Source organism: Canis aureus, chromosome 13 (assembly GCF_053574225.1).
Source record: "Canis aureus isolate CA01 chromosome 13, VMU_Caureus_v.1.0, whole genome shotgun sequence".
Classification (NCBI taxonomy): domain Eukaryota; kingdom Metazoa; phylum Chordata; class Mammalia; order Carnivora; family Canidae; genus Canis; species Canis aureus.
The window spans coordinates 32,217,205-32,233,532 of NC_135623.1; positions in this window are offsets into that span (position 1 = coordinate 32,217,205).

Genomic DNA, 16,328 nt, shown 5'->3' on the forward strand with positions numbered 1-16,328 from the left:
TTTGCCACAGGGAGAAACAAGGTCATTCATGCACCATTATGAGGATTGTGGTGCACAGATTGTGAGCAGACAACTTAATGCTTCTCTGATTCAACCAATCATTCTTCTTGTCTTCCAAGTGTTTTATATTCAGTCATTGTTGAATTCTATAAAGTCCTTTGAATACACAAAAACTATTAAGATATACTATCTCCTTTATTAAATTGAAAGATTGAGATAATTCAGAATTCTACTCATAAATGTCTGCTAGCCAGGGAGCTATTTAATTTGATATACGACTTAAATGGGCCCAGACACCATCAGATATGAGATTGAGGTCTCAAGCTATCTAATGCAAGAAGAGAAATTCCCCTTCTCAGTAGGTGAGGTATCAAATACAAAAACCTTTATATTTAATTATGGCACTTGAGCTCCTGATTGAACCCTTTCTATTGCTGCCTAGAAGGCATGCCAACCTTGCCTGTAGTATAAATTAATCAATTATATTTCATTTTGATGCTTTTTGTTTCATGATTCTCAGGGTTCCTTAACAATGCATTTTGTAATAGTAATTGCAAAAGGGTGTCACACAGGAACTAATAATGAAATAAACATTTATAACTAAAATGCAATCATTTTCTCTGTACTTTTAATTTTTCTGTAAACCTAAAACTGTTCTCAAAAATAAAGTCTATTAAATTAAAAACCATGCAACTACCAACTGTCTACAATATATATCTAGGAGTGTCATATTTAAAAACTCAGCTCGATTAAAAAAAAAAGGAATAGCTACTCTTAAGATTTCCATGAAGCAGGATTACTTGTGTATACATATTTACCAATGTTTAACATATCCATGGTATTAGAAAAAAAATGAAGCACATGGTGATGTGAATTGGAAAAACATCAACAAAATGTTTCCTTCCTCAAAATATATTTTAAGTAATTCTAGGATTTCCAAAGCATTAGGAAAGTTTAGGCCCAATTACCTTGTCCAAAACTCAGATTTGGAGTTTTACCATTGGTGACATTTGCATGTTTTGTTAAAACAAAGTGATTTGATTGAACAAGTATGGTACTCAGCAATGTATTTGCAAATATTTTCTGATATCTTCCTTTTGAAAGGCTCTGTAGGAACAGAGGTGAAAATGACATCTTAATCACATTAGAAAGCTATAATTTAGAGGAGTTTAGAGGGAAAATGAACATCTATGACTAAACATGGATCTGTATATGGAAGCTTCACTGGTCAAGTGTTATGACAGGAAAATTCATAAACACTGTTCATAAGTGAGCACTAAACATGGCTGCTTCTCTCAATACTGAACTACAATAAATCATTGCTTTAGCTCAAATTCCAGACAGTTTATATTGAAATGATCAATATACAAGGATAATTATGGAAGAGAGAAAAACAATGTATTTTGCAAGCCACAATGCTTAATGGTAAAATAGTCAGTACTGCCAGGAAATAAGAAACCTCAAGAGACCTGAAGTATGTTCATCGTTTAAGTTGGAGGATATGGACATATGGCAATCAAATTCCTGATCAAAATGTTTGGAGGCACTTTCATGCCAAAAATACTCTTTTGAGCGTCATCTATTTAGACACTCATATGCCTCCAGAACATGTTGGCCAATGAAACATATTTCCATTTATGTCCTGCCAAGTCTCACTCATTAGCTAAAAATCTCATTTTGCGGCTTTTATAAAAAAAGACTCATAGTACCATGTTTCAAAGTTAAGATTTTTATGATTTGTTTTGTTTGTTTTTAACTTGCAACGTTACCAAAAGTACTGCAACTTAATTTTTTTAAAAATTTTTACAACTTAATTTTTAAACATTAACTTCATCGTTGCCCTTCACTAAATCCTTGATCACAGATGCTAATAAAAATTAAAAGGTATTCATTGAGAATGTTCTCTGGCATTGCTCACTCAGCTCATAGACAATAATATAATCAAAAAATCAGGGAGAAAAAAACTAGTACATGAGGGTATGATACAAATGGATCTGAATAAACCATCTAAGGGTAAACCATGATAGAATTCAAATGTGGTCGAAAAAATGTAAAAAAAATAGTTATTTGTCCTCATTTTATCATACCTTATATTTTTACTTCATTTTTGACGTGTTAAACCCTTAAGTCCGTTTTTCCTTCGTAAGCCCCTTTTCAAACTTCTTGGGCCTCACATACTTCTAAACAGGATAGACCTAGGCCTTGTATTATCTCCTTTACTACATACATGTTTAAGAATGAGCATAAAATTGGGGACTGATAATGATTCCATGAAATATCAAATTGCATTGAGTTTCTGTTATACTTTAGAAATGGGAATTATTAGAGAGAAGGCACCGCAAGTAACAAGCTATCACAAACCTAGTGACTTCAAATAAGTTATTTCAAACATAGTGGCTTATATAAAAACTCATTATTATAGTACATTTTCTGTATATCAGAAGTCCACGCGTGTTGTAATTGAGCTCTCTTTTTAGTGTTTCACAAGGCTGAAATCAAGGTTCAATCTAGCTGCATTCTTTCTTTGGGGGGTGCGGAGGTATAGTGGGAAAGGGAAAGAGAAAATCTTAAGCGGGCTCCTTGCCCATCTGACACAGGGTTGGATTTCACAACCTGAGATCATAGCCTGAGCCAAAATCAAGAGTCAAATGCTTAACGAACTGAGCCACTCACACACCCCAAGTCTAGCTGCATTCTTATCTGGACTTCAGCCTCCATTTCCAAGTTCATTAGTTGTTAATAGAATTTAGTTCCTGGTGATTGTAACACTGTAAGTCTCTCCTTTCTTACTGGATGACAACTAGAGACGGTTTTAGTTTCTAGAGGCCCCTGCCACATAGCTGTCTCTACAATTATGGTAGTTTACTCCTTTAATGCCAAGAGGAGAATCTTACTTCAGTCTTTTTGATCACATCTAATGGCTAAGCTGAGTAGGTCAGGCTACCCTGGGTAAGCTCCCTTTTGATTAACTCAAAATCAACTGATCATGGACCCTACTTAGGTCTGTAAAATCCTTTCTGCTGTACGAGCTATCACAATCACCAGAATGATTTGCCAACGTGAACAAACTCAAGAAAAGGTGATTATACAAGTGGTCAGGAAACTTGGGTCATCTTAGAATTCTGGCTATCATAGACACCAAAAAATATGTGTGATAATGAGATAAAATGTTGCCAAGTTAGAAGTGAAAAGATGCAAATTTAAGATAATTGTAGGCAAAAAACAAAAAAGGAAATCTTTTGTGACTGTAAAAAAAAATAGTCTCATGATTTTTTTTCTTCTCATGTGAATGCAGAGTTTAGGAAGACATAATAAAGCTTAGTATTATTATAGCAATCTCATTTTATTTTACAGGGTTTGATGGTAAATCCTAGAATTTGATGAAGATCATGTACTTCCTACCACAATGATTAAAGAGATGAAGCATCAGGAATCATTTTATCCTCTGACTCAAGTGTTCTTTTTTTTTGGGGGGGGGTGGCCATAGGGATAAATAATTTTGAACTACTCATATTTAATTTGTGACTAATAAAATATGTTTATATCTGAGATTTCTATTTGGGCCTGTGACATAAAGGTGAATTATTCAACAAATATACTTGTTTGGGAAACATAACATTTGATTTACCTTAATAATCTGGAGTCTCAACACAGTAGTTATGACCCACTTTTAATTACTTCTGGATATAGAAAAAATAGAACAGGAGTATCTACATTCAAGAGTAGATTGGCCTCAGTTTGCCAGTGACCATATAGCAGAACTGTCAGATAACCACTGTGGCTGAAATGATAACTTCTCCTTGTGATTGATTGGGTGAACGTGTTTTATTTTTCATTTCATAAGATCATTCTGGGAAATATTATACAATGGTAATCACACCATATAGAGAAACAAAAATACTATCGTTAAAATTTACAAGGTGATACATATTTTAAATCTAAGGCTTGTAGAAAATTATCAGCAGCAGTTTATAAGGAGTAATAAACTTAACTAGAAAAATGCAAACAAAATTAGGAGTTTAGGGAAAAAATAAAATTTCAATAAGGCATTATCAAAGAGATGGCCAAAGCTAATCTAATATTAAAATGAAAGTTTCACAGAGTTATATCTGAAGTTCAGTAGGATCAATGAGGTGGTAAATGCCACATAACCCATAAAACTTAATGCTCTAAATATGTAAAATAAAAGTAATGTTCGCAAAGAGTCAGGAATTCTTTAACTAAACATGCTATCTTTTAAAGCATGCTATTTAAGAACCAAAATTGGGTCCTGACTCAGTCCATATTCTTTACAGAGTATGCTTATGTTTACAGGTTTTGAAATCAAAGCAACATAACATACCTATTCTAGAATATGAGAATCACATCATATTCGTAAACTTTGATGAGTTATTCATTTAAAGAACAAGAATGAAATATAATAGAAATGTGGCTGGAACCAAGTTATATGAAGGGATAAGATTCTATTTCTAATCCTAAATTCAAATTTATGCTAATCTAATGTTATGAAATAAAAGTTTTTTGCTGATTATACTAGTTTATGTAATATTGGTATAAGGATTGTGAAAGCAAAAATGGTAATAACCATAAGCTGTGTACAATACTATATACTTTGTGGTTCTTTTACATGAAGTGCCTCCTTTTATACCAGGCCTAAAAATTAACGTTATTATTAACATATATGCATCTATTCAATAAATAATTAATGGGATCCTAATATATTCCAGAATTTCTGGTGGTAAGTAGACATACAGTGGCTGTCGGGGAGAAAAAAATCTTTGCCTCTACTCTGTTAGATTCTATAAATAGGGCCTGTGACTCATAATGATAAAAGATTAACAGAAAAAAAGAATACCAGTTTTATCTAATGTTAATGTTTTATGTTTATAGGGGCTTCACAGGAGTGAAAAACTCAAAGCAGGTGGAATTGAGAGCTCATATACCATTTTAACAAAGGGTGATCAATTAGGGAGGAGTGATTAGCAAAGCAAAGGGGGTTTGGGGTACTTGGGTGCTCAACTGTGGAAGTTAATAATATGGGGGGAAACTAATGAGAGTCAACAAGGAATAGTTAGTATGATTTATTTATGCAGCCTCATCTCAGTACTGTCTCCCTCTATGGTGTTAAGGGCTGCTTTCCTCTTCTTGGTATTGGAAAAGGGAGAACATCTGCACAGGGGAATATATGCCCTACTTTTAGGCAGATGGGGGGTGGCATGGAGGTTTTCCTGTGTCTCCTTTTTCTCAGTTGTCTTCAATTCAAAATAATCTGGGCACCTGAGTGGCTCAGTGATTGAGCATCTGCTTTTGGCTCAGGTCATGAGTCCAGGGTCCTGGGATTGATTCCTGATTCCTCCCCACAGGGAGCCCACTTCTCCCTCTGCCTATGTCTCTGCCTTTCTCTCTGTGTCTCTCATGAATAAATAAAATCTGTTAAAAAATTCAAAATAATTCATATGCCAAAGTGGCAAATTTTGGGGTGACCTGATCTTCAACAAATGGACAGAATCACTGTAGAATGGGAAGAAAAGTGCATATCCTTTGGACAAAGACTTTAGTCTTTGCATTTGCTTTCCCCTCTCAACAGACTACTCTTCATCCTTCTCATCCCAAGACCTGCATTTTTAGCTTCATGTTTCATTTTGCATGTTACTGTTGAGAGATTTCTCTGACCAACCAGAGAAAATTAGTTTCTTTGGGTTATTTTTTTCCAATCTTAGACTGTATTTATGCTTCCGAAACCAGGGGAGTTGTCATTTGATTCTAAGTTTTTTAAACAGCAGATGAAAAATGGTCCTCAATTTGCAAATGAGGAAACAGAATCCCAGACAACAAAGTGACATACTAAAAGTCACAGCTAGTAAGTAGCAAAGCTGATACTTAAATTCTGGTATACAGCCTAAAAACTTTGTTTTTTCAATATGCTATGGTGTTTTAATAAACTCCTTAGAGCAGTCTTTCTTGATTGGGTGTGGTCTTGCTCCCCAGGGGACATTTGGCAATGTCTGGAGACACTTCTGCTTATTACCACACTCTCTCGTGTGTGTGTGTGTGTGTGTGTGTCTGTGTGTGTGTGTATGTGTGTCTGTGTGTCTGTGTGTTGGGGAAGTCCTACTGGCATTTAGTGAATACAGTATAAGGATGCTGCTAAACATCCCACAATGCACAGGACAGCTCCACAAGAAAATATTTCTTAGTCCAAAATGTCAATTGTATCACTGTTAGGAAACCCAGCCTTAGAATACTTTAAAGAATAAAACCAATACTTAATTTTGTCATGTATTTTTGACATATAAAAAGAATAAAAATAACACCAAAGTTTTCTATTACTCCAAAGACTTACATAGTTCAATGTGAAGTAATACCAATGAAATAAAGTACAAAGGTCTATAGAATTCTCTGAAATTGAATTCATTTTTTGATTTGACAAATATATATTGAGTATCTACTATATGTCAAAAACCAAGGAAGGTATATGTGCATTTTGCAGCACTTTTAAAGGATTTTTCTGAGTCTCTCTAGCATCCTATGAGTGATGTAATCTACATTCATAGGAGATCTTTATAGGGAAGCATATGTTAATTTTAAGATCAATTTCTAATTTTGCTATGCAGGAGACTTGAAAATGAAATTGTCAGTTTTCATATCCATGAAAGTGTGAGAACTGTATTTTAAAAGCAACCATCTATTATAAACTCTAATATAAAAGTCACATACATTTCAAGTCTATGAAGTAGCCCAGAAACAATTTTATTTTTTCCTACCATTTATGACTATAAATAAATGACCAAGTCATGTGAGAAATGAATAGAAAGGTTCACTCAGAAAACCAAATCAGTTGGGATAGGACATCTGTGCTCACTTCTGAAAGATATAGTGGCTAATATGCAAGCAAAGTTTCCTGCCTGCAGACTGCCTGCAAACACAACAAACAGATGGGACAGCCCTGCAAGGACAAATCAGAGCAGAGTGGCCCATTCCTCAAATAAAGGTTTGGGACCACCAGAGTCAGAGAGGAGAATGGCTGGCACTAACCGACTCTCCACCTAGCATCATTCACAGTCAAGCACAACCCTTTGTTTTTAGCAAGTAAAAACTGGTTTGTATATTTGCCTTTGCACACTCTCTCTTATTACAGGTTTCCCCTACAATCTCTCAAAATGAGCCATCAGAGAGATGAAGAAATCAGCTAAAAGGGTTATTTAAAATAATGGCAACCTAAAAAAAAAATGTTCAATGAGCACAGGTCATTTTCTTTCTGGAATAAGCCAAATCAATTTGTACATATGTCCTCTGCTAAAGAGCTATTATTAACACTTCAATCTAATTTTTTTTTCCACTGGAGAAATGATCACTTCATGACATTCTTTAGCTCATGTGATTGTTTGCAGTCTACCTCTCTTCACTCTAGCCTTAACTATACCTTGATAAAAAGCATGGAGCTTGTTTGTCTTGTTCAAAACTGTAATGCCTTGGACTTAGAAGAGTACTCAAGAACCTTCCACATATAAATGCTTGATAAATATATGTTAAATGGATAGGTAAAAGAGAAGGAGAAATATCTGCAATTTTATTACCAAAGTGTATGTATGCAATCTATTATATGTAATCTATTATGGGCAATCTATTAGTCTGCTACAGTGCCAAAACAAAGCACCATGGACTGGGAGGCTTAGCATAGTCATGGAAGCTAGAAGCCCTGGATCAAGATGCTGGCTGGTTTTTATTTTTACTTTTATTATTTTTTGCCTGAGGACTCTATTCTTGGTTTGCAAGTGACGTCCTCTAACAAAGGTTTTCCTTTTGTACGTCTATGTTCTAATCTCTTCTTTTTTATAAGAACCACAGATATATTACATTATTTCCCACCCTAAGGACCTCATTTTAACTTGACTACACCTTTAAAGGCTGTATTTTCAAACACAGTCACATTCTGAGGTACTGGGATTGTAGCATCAACATAGGAATTTGGGAGAACACAACTCATCCCATAACAAAATTGACTGCAAAGTGATTCCACTCTTTTTGCAATATGAGGCTATTATTCATGTGGCCATTAAGTACATCTCACTTTACAACTGTATGCAGGTCTCTGAAGTTGTGTAGATTAAAATTTGTAATATACACTATACTAAGTGTTTGTTTTAACAGTTTTGTAATCAATAGTAACCATTCTTTTCACAGGGTCCAAAAAAATAAGATCTTATATTAATTAAGCTTAAAGCAAACAAGGTAAGTTTTGAGAACTGGAATTCTAAACCTATATATGCTTAAATTTGTTAAAATCTTTAGTTTATTAATTTGAAAGTTATACCATGCGTGTATGTATATGATGTACAAACATACGAAGTTATAAAGCACAATGTCTATAATAAATAAATGATGTTTCCTAAATTAATGTGCTATGTATCTGGTTAAACATGTAAAATATCTGAAGTAAAACATAAGAGGAAAGTGCTTCATTTACTCACTTAAAATTATGTTTCCTATAGAACATTTTTAAAAATATATTTGGCATACATTATAAAAAACTATGATCACTATCTTAGATAATTTTTGATGTTATATAATCACAGATATTAAACTTAAAGTATCTCCATTTAAAAACATTGTGCTAGCTCGACAAAACCACCATATCATTTGCAGAAAGAGTGTAATTTTTAAGTCTAAATATCTTACAATTTTAAATTTAAAAACTTGACACAATTTTTTTTTTCATTTTGATTCTGGTGAATGTTTTCTTAAAAGCTACCCCTCAAATAAGAAAGAATTAGTACTTATGGTTATTAACTGAAATTTAAAAAAAAGAAACAGGTTTGCCTGAAAATTTAAGGGGAAATTATTTAAAGAGGCAATAAATGAGATCTCAAAAATTAGTCCTGAAAATATGTTCCTTAAAAGAAGCATTTATAAATATATTTCCTAGAACGATGAGACAAAGCAATATATTTTACATATCATTCACTAACGTACAGAAAAATTTAATCGTGGGTTAAGTGGAATTGATACATATATCATTTTACAGTTTACAAGTACTTTCTGTATCAGAGAGCTTTCACTGTAATGTTCATCATTCATACAAATCTTAGGAACATTCTTTTAAATGCCTAAATTTTTCAACTGAAGTTTTCAGTTGTGGATTAGATTTAGGTACCTTAAATTCAGGATTTTTTAAAGGTAAGAAAAGGAATAACTGAGGACTTTTATAGGATGAATTGTATCCTACAAAATTCATATACTGAAATCTTAACCCCCAGTACTTCAGAAAGTGACTGAAGATATGGGTGCACTCTAATCCAATATGAGTGGTGTCCTTAAAGAAGAGAATAGGCAACGGACATACAAAGAATGAGTGAAGGCAACATTAAGGATACAAGAAAGCGGTCATCTACATGCTGAGGTGAGAGGCCTCAGAAGATAGCAAATGTGCTGACATTTTCACCTTAGGTTTCTAGCCTCCAGAACTGTGAGAAAATAAATATCTCTTGTATGAGGCATTGAGTCTGTGGTATTTTGGTATGGCAGTCTCAGCAAATTAATGTAAGGATCGTTGAACCTACATTACAAAATAAAAGTACATATGTATATATTTATTTTTTAAAAGATTTTACTTATTTATTCATGAGAGACACAGAGAGAGGCAGCGACCATAGGGAGAGGGAGAAGGAGCTCCTTGCAGGGAGCCTGATGTGAAACTAGATCCCAGGACCCCAAGATCATGACATGAGCCAAAGGCAGATGCTCAACCACTGAACCACCCAGGTGTTCCTAAAAGTACATATATTTAAATATAAACTAAAGGATGTATGATTATTTATAAACAAGGTAATGATATTACCAATGTTGTTCTGATATTAAATTATAGTTCTTCCTTTCCAAAGAGTTGTGGAAATTTGTATCCAGGGAATATCTCCACATTTTTGTCTTCTCAATCATATTTTCTTTTTTTTTTTCTCTTTCTCTCTCTTTTTTTTTTTTTTTTTGCAATCTATGTTGACAGCATGCAGATACATCCACATGGTTTACATATCACTCTCTAGCATACATAAAAATGATTATTTAAAAAGAACATATACAGTACGATTACATTTATATCAAAGTCTAGAAAATCCAAACTATTCTATTAGTGACAGAAAGATCAGTGATTGCCTTGTCTAGGAGAAAAGAGGGGCAAGAGAAAAGAAATTACAAATTATTCTTTATCATAGAAGTCATTCAATTTTTTTAAAGATTTTATTTATTTATTCATGAGAGACACAGAGAGCAAGGGAGATACATAGGCAGAGGGAGAAGCAGGGTCCCTGTGGAGAATTCATTGTGGGACTCTACCCAGGACCCCAGGATCATGCACCCCAAAGACAGATGCTCAACCACCCAGGTGCCCCTCAATTTTGGTTTTACTTTTTAATTTTTTAAAAAGGATTTTATTTATTTAGTCATGAGAGACGAGAGAGAGAGACACAGAGAGAGAGAGAGAGAATGAGAGAGAGAGGCAGAGACACAGGCAGAGGGAGAAGCAGGCTCCATGCAGGGAGCCCGATGTCGGACTCGATCCCGGGACTCTAGGACACACTCTGGGTTGAAGGCAGGTGCTAAACCATTGAACCACCCAGGCGCCCACAATTTTTTGTTTTGTTTTGTTTCACAATTTTGTTTTTTAAAAAGAACCTTGATCAACTATTTCTCCATCTGTAACTTATTCACATGTTCCTATAATATTAGAATATAAGCTTTTCTGTTTCAATAGCTCTGGAAATACCTAGTGTGTCTGCTTATTAACACACACGCGTGCGCACGCAAACATACACACAATGGGTTTTTAAAATCTGGATTAAATCTCTCTACTCACTATCCTATTTATACCCAGTTCTGCATTTCTGTGAATGCACTTTTGGGGAAATAAAATTTTATAGTACCTGATTTTATTTTTTGATTTGTTTAAAAACAATTTGTAAGTTGAAAAGAACTGCCAATGGTTCATCTAGTTTTTAGGAAAAAATGACATTGTGCAGAAGTCTTTGAATTCTTTGACAAATTTTTGTCCCTAATGTTCAAATACCTCCCCAGAATGGAATTCACTGGATTTGTGCTTAAGGTTGCTTTCTTATGGGCCGAGCTATCATTGCCGTTGTAGATTCACTTGAACAGTAATTCTGTAAAGTGAAATTTTCTATTTCCATTATGTACTTATCTGTAAGACCTGAAATATTGTGACTTGCAGTAGTTTACATGGAAATTATGGAAGTTAGAGAACTTGTGTTCTTTCTAATACACTTTTTTTTTCATTTTCTTCTTAATCTGTATATTCATATCTACTTAAAGGATTTTCTGGTCTCCATTTCAATAATCTATGCTCAATGTCATTAATATACATAGACAAAGAAAAATTAAAACGTCCATTTAGATATATTTAAAAATAATTTACCACTAAAAAGTCATAATTGACATAATGACTATTATGCCTTTAAATATAGATTTTTCTACTTTTTATCCATTTTCTTTGGGCTTTCATTTCCTCAAGAACAGCATTTATTATTGAACAAGACTCCTAATTCCATAACTTGTATCATGACTTCATAAATTTTATAATTCTAATAAGAACTATTCTACGAAAATTTGTAATTCTCCAAAACGACCTGCATTGATTTCATAAAATTAACAATATATAGGGTGAATATTTCCACTACAATCCTTTTGAAGGAGCATTGATATTTTATTCATTTATAAGAGAAAGACTTTAAACTCAGGGTTTTTTGTGTGTGTGTGTGTATTCTCAGTAAAATGCTTTTTTACTATTTAAATAATAGACCTAGACAAGTCACCTTCTAGGCAGAGGCTTTACTTCATTTCTAGTTTAAAATTACATTTATCATATCAATTCATACTTTTTAATGCACCTCTAAGGGATGAGCTCTGCAAAAAAAAGGTCAGGGACAAAATGGACCTTTAATTATTAAATAGGGCTCATATGTAGTTCATAGTTGATCTGGCCTATCAAGGATTACAGATCACAAGTGTTTTTTTTTTCAAGAATATCCCATTCTAATTGTAATTTCATGAACTTTTGAACTTTGCTTTAAAACATTGCAAACTTCCTTGTAAATAAGTTAAACTGCCATTAGCATCATGTCAAATAAATATTTTTATCATAACCCAAAAGAGTTTTGTGATTTGTGACAAAGTACCTTTCCTTTGCCTCTCATAGTCACAGAGTCCTTCTTATCTGATCAGAAATTAGCACTATTTTTTTTCATTTAGGTTAAATATTTAAGTCACAATATTTAAAAGAGTCTTTTAAAAAAATGTCTTTTGGGGGCAGCCCCGGTGGCCAGCGGTTTAGCGCTGCCTTCAGCCCAGGGCCTGATCCTGGAGACCCGCGATCGAGTCCCGCGTGGGGCTCCCTGCATGGAGCCTGCTTCTCCCTCTGCCTGTTTCTGCCTCTGTGTGTGTGTGTGTGTGTGTGTGTGTGTGTGTGTCTCATGAAAAAATAAATAAAATCTTTTAAAAAAATAAAAATATGCTTTTTGGGGCACCTTTTGGGGCTTAGTTAGGCATCTGCCTTCAGCTGGGGTCATGATCCCAGGGTCCTGGGATTGGGCCCCATGTGGGGCTCCCTGCTCAGCAGGAAGTCTGTTTCTCCCTCTGCCCCTCCCTCTGCTCATGCTATCTCTTTCTCCCTCTCTCATGTTCTCACTCTCTCAAATAAATAAATTTTAAAAATCAAAGTAAAATTATGCCTATCAAATAATATGCCTATCAGAATAATGGTTCTTGAGTGACCATCATCAAAAGAGAGGAGTTAGTTTATCAGATGCATGAGGTAAACTGTTACAGGCAAGAGGAAATGGCTTTGTGCCTAGGGGCAGGTGACTCAAAGCACTCCAAGTCTCCATTTCTTCCTCTTCAGATTGAAAGTGGCACTAACTAGCTTATAGGTGATGTGATGGGGTGTGAGATGATTTGTGAAAGTACCCAACAACAGTTCTTGGGGCATACTATTGTTGAATCTTGAATCTGGTATGGGTACACTGATAATGTGGCATTGGAGGCTGGAGATATGAATGCAAGCCCAAATAGTGTTTACTCATGCAAACTCCTGACAGGAGGTGTGCAACATAAAGCTGGAAGAAAGCAGAGGTGTTCTGAGTGATAAGGTGACATAGGAGAAAGCAGAAAAGGACTAGTCACCAAAAAATATATATCTTGATTAGGAAGTCATCCAAAAGACACATTTTACCCAGGTATAGCTTTTTTGTTAAGAAGTTTTTCTAAATATTGTTTTCAAGCTTTTCTTGATACTCTAAAGTATACAATATTAAAATCATATCATAACGCATCTATTTTTATTTTATTATTGCTCAATGGAAGCTTCAAAAATACTGAAATTTGAATAATGATGCTACATTCATAGAGAACTCTATATCAGAAACCATTCATGTGGTTTGATTTTTTTTTTTTTTCATGTGGTTTGATTTAATGTCACCCTTTCTAATGTTAATTGTCAAAGGGGTAGTTTCTAGATGATAAATTCAGCTTTAATGTGTAGCCTGACATTCAGCTTTTGTAGACTGGGGCTTTAATGGCTCAGGCACCAAGAAAACACATTCAGTACAGAAACTAGTAAGTAAATAGTTATTTACTAGTTATTACTAGGAAATGGTGAGCTATAATTAAAAATGCAGCTGTTGGGGCAAAGGGGAGTCATGGTTGTCATGGAAGCACGGCTTTATTAATTCCTGTCTTTCAATAGACAAAATCAACAAATTCTCTGTAATTGTCAACATAGGAGTGTAGATTTCTTAACACTGCTTAGTATTTTTTATTTTATTTTATTTTTTTTTTTTTATGATAGTCACAGAGAGAGAGAGAGAGGCAGAGACACAGGCAGAGGGAGAAGCAGGCTCCATGCACCGGGAGCCCGACGTGGGATTCGATCCTGGGTCTCCAGGATTGCGCCCTGGGCCAAAGGCAGGCGCCAAACCGCTGCACCACCCAGGGATCCCTGCTTAGTATTTTTTAATAATATGAACATACAGTATAAATTATTTTTCATAATAAAATACCTCAAGGTTAATAACTGAGTTTCAGATGCAAAGTGAGTTAATTTTCTGATGTACAGGTACCAATAGGCTACTACAATAACATAATACACTGTACATGTATGAATATACAAGAATATTAAGCAGCTAAGGAGAGGCAGCAGCAAACCACAAATGAACCAAGGAATTACAAGGTAAGGTAAAGCACCTCACCACTTTTCCTTGAAATACAAAGAAACAAAGCCTTGCTATGCTAGGGAAATCTGGATTTCAAATATTTCATTGTCCTAATAACTACTTCTCTGCTTAGTAAGTTAAATGTCAATTATTTGTTTGCATCACATGGATATATGTGTGTGTGTATGTGACCAATCATGCTGATTTCCTTATTTTTAAAACTGTTATCTTTTTTTTTGTGAAATAAAATACTGTATGTATTCCCTTTATATTTTTCTCATATATTAGAGTCCCCAAAGTCCCAAACTATCCTTTATATATCATTTGCTCTCAATGCCTGCTGGGTGATATTTGGCAATATCTGGAGACATTTCTTGATTGTCACAATTGTGTGGGACTATCATCTATTGAGTAAAGACCAGGGATGCTGCTGAACATCCTACAATGCATGAGAATGCTACAATAATTATTTGGCTCCAAATATAAATAGTTTCAAGCCGTAGAATAAACAAGTAAAAATGAAACAAAACATCATCAACAACAGTAACAAAAGAAATCTATTTTTTTTTGGCATGGAAACCAGAATGAACAGGCCAATTTTTAGGTTAAACCATTATGCTGCCCTATTGTTTTCAGGGATGGCATGGAGTTCTACTTTTTTACTATCAGGGTTTAGATTGAAGAGGAAAATCTTCACCATCAAAAGGAACAAACAGAAACAAGGAAATGAAAAATGACCAGGTCAGTGTTACACATGGAAATTTGTGGCATCAAAAGAAACTGTGATGCACTTTATTCTTTGAAAAGTGTATGAAATGACTGCATTATTTTTCCAGTTTCATTTGGGTTTAATTTTCTCTACATTTACAAGTTGACATCTTGAGATTGTCAAAGCTTCACAAGTCTGAGAAAGTTAGTTTGGTCCTTTATTTCATCCTCTGCTAAATCTATAGCTGCAAAATTCAATCTTCTTTATCGGGAGCAGTTCTTAGAGATTTTACCATATTTATACAATGTTTAGATTTGGTAGCTGATGTAAATGATTACATTTTCCCTCACAACCACACTGACATTTATTTAGCATTGGATTCAGCTTTTCAAATTTATATAATCATATATGCTAACAACTCACAAAGCTATAAAACCTCTTATACAAATCTCAAAGCAGGATACATTAAACATAAATATTATTTTTAGAATCATACCGCCATTGCAAATATGCTCAAGTGAAGAACTGGCTGGGAATTTGCTTTCATGTATTTTGAGAATCTCAAGATGTATTTTTAGAAACTATAAAAAGCTAGGGAAAAATTGTTGCCAGACACACCAATAGAAGGGAAAAAAGGGACAAAATTACTACTTTGAAAAGTTGCCATTGATAGTCACATATATACAAACTCAAAATTGAGACCTACCTCTAAAATTATTCTCAGTTCAAAAATGTTACACATCTATTTTTTTCTGGCCTCTGATGTAAATATTTTCTAGCATCTGCCTGTATGTTATTACAGTAGTTTCATGTGCCTTTACATATGTTCACCAAATCTAAACCTTAATATATCAGAGACATAACTGACTTTATAGCATTTCAGATCCCTTGAGCAATACATTGTCTCAAAGACATGATATTCCCACATCTGTGAATAACAATATAAGCCCTATTAAAATGGGTATTGAGAAAATAATCCCGAACACACAAGCGTAAGAAAGGCCAAATGAATAACACATTTAAATGAAATTATATCAAATAAAGAGCCAAGGAAGATTAGTCTACATATTCAAAATGCTCCAGCTCTGAGCTAAACATTGCACTACAGAGAAATGCAAAAAAGAAATAAAGAAATAAAAAAATTATGTATAATTTTAGACAATATCCAAGTGCATCTTACATACATACCAGTATTTTTCCTAAAACTTAGTTGAGGCAAAAACGGTCTTAGGTGTGAAATGCTTTGGGTGCTTGTTTTTTGCTAGTGTGCATGACTCATGGCATAATAAATACATACACTAACATGGATGTCTAATTGCAAAGATTATCATATTTCATTATCACATATTGATTAATGGAATGATATCCGGAGGGAATTTTATGATATAAAGCAAGAAGACAAG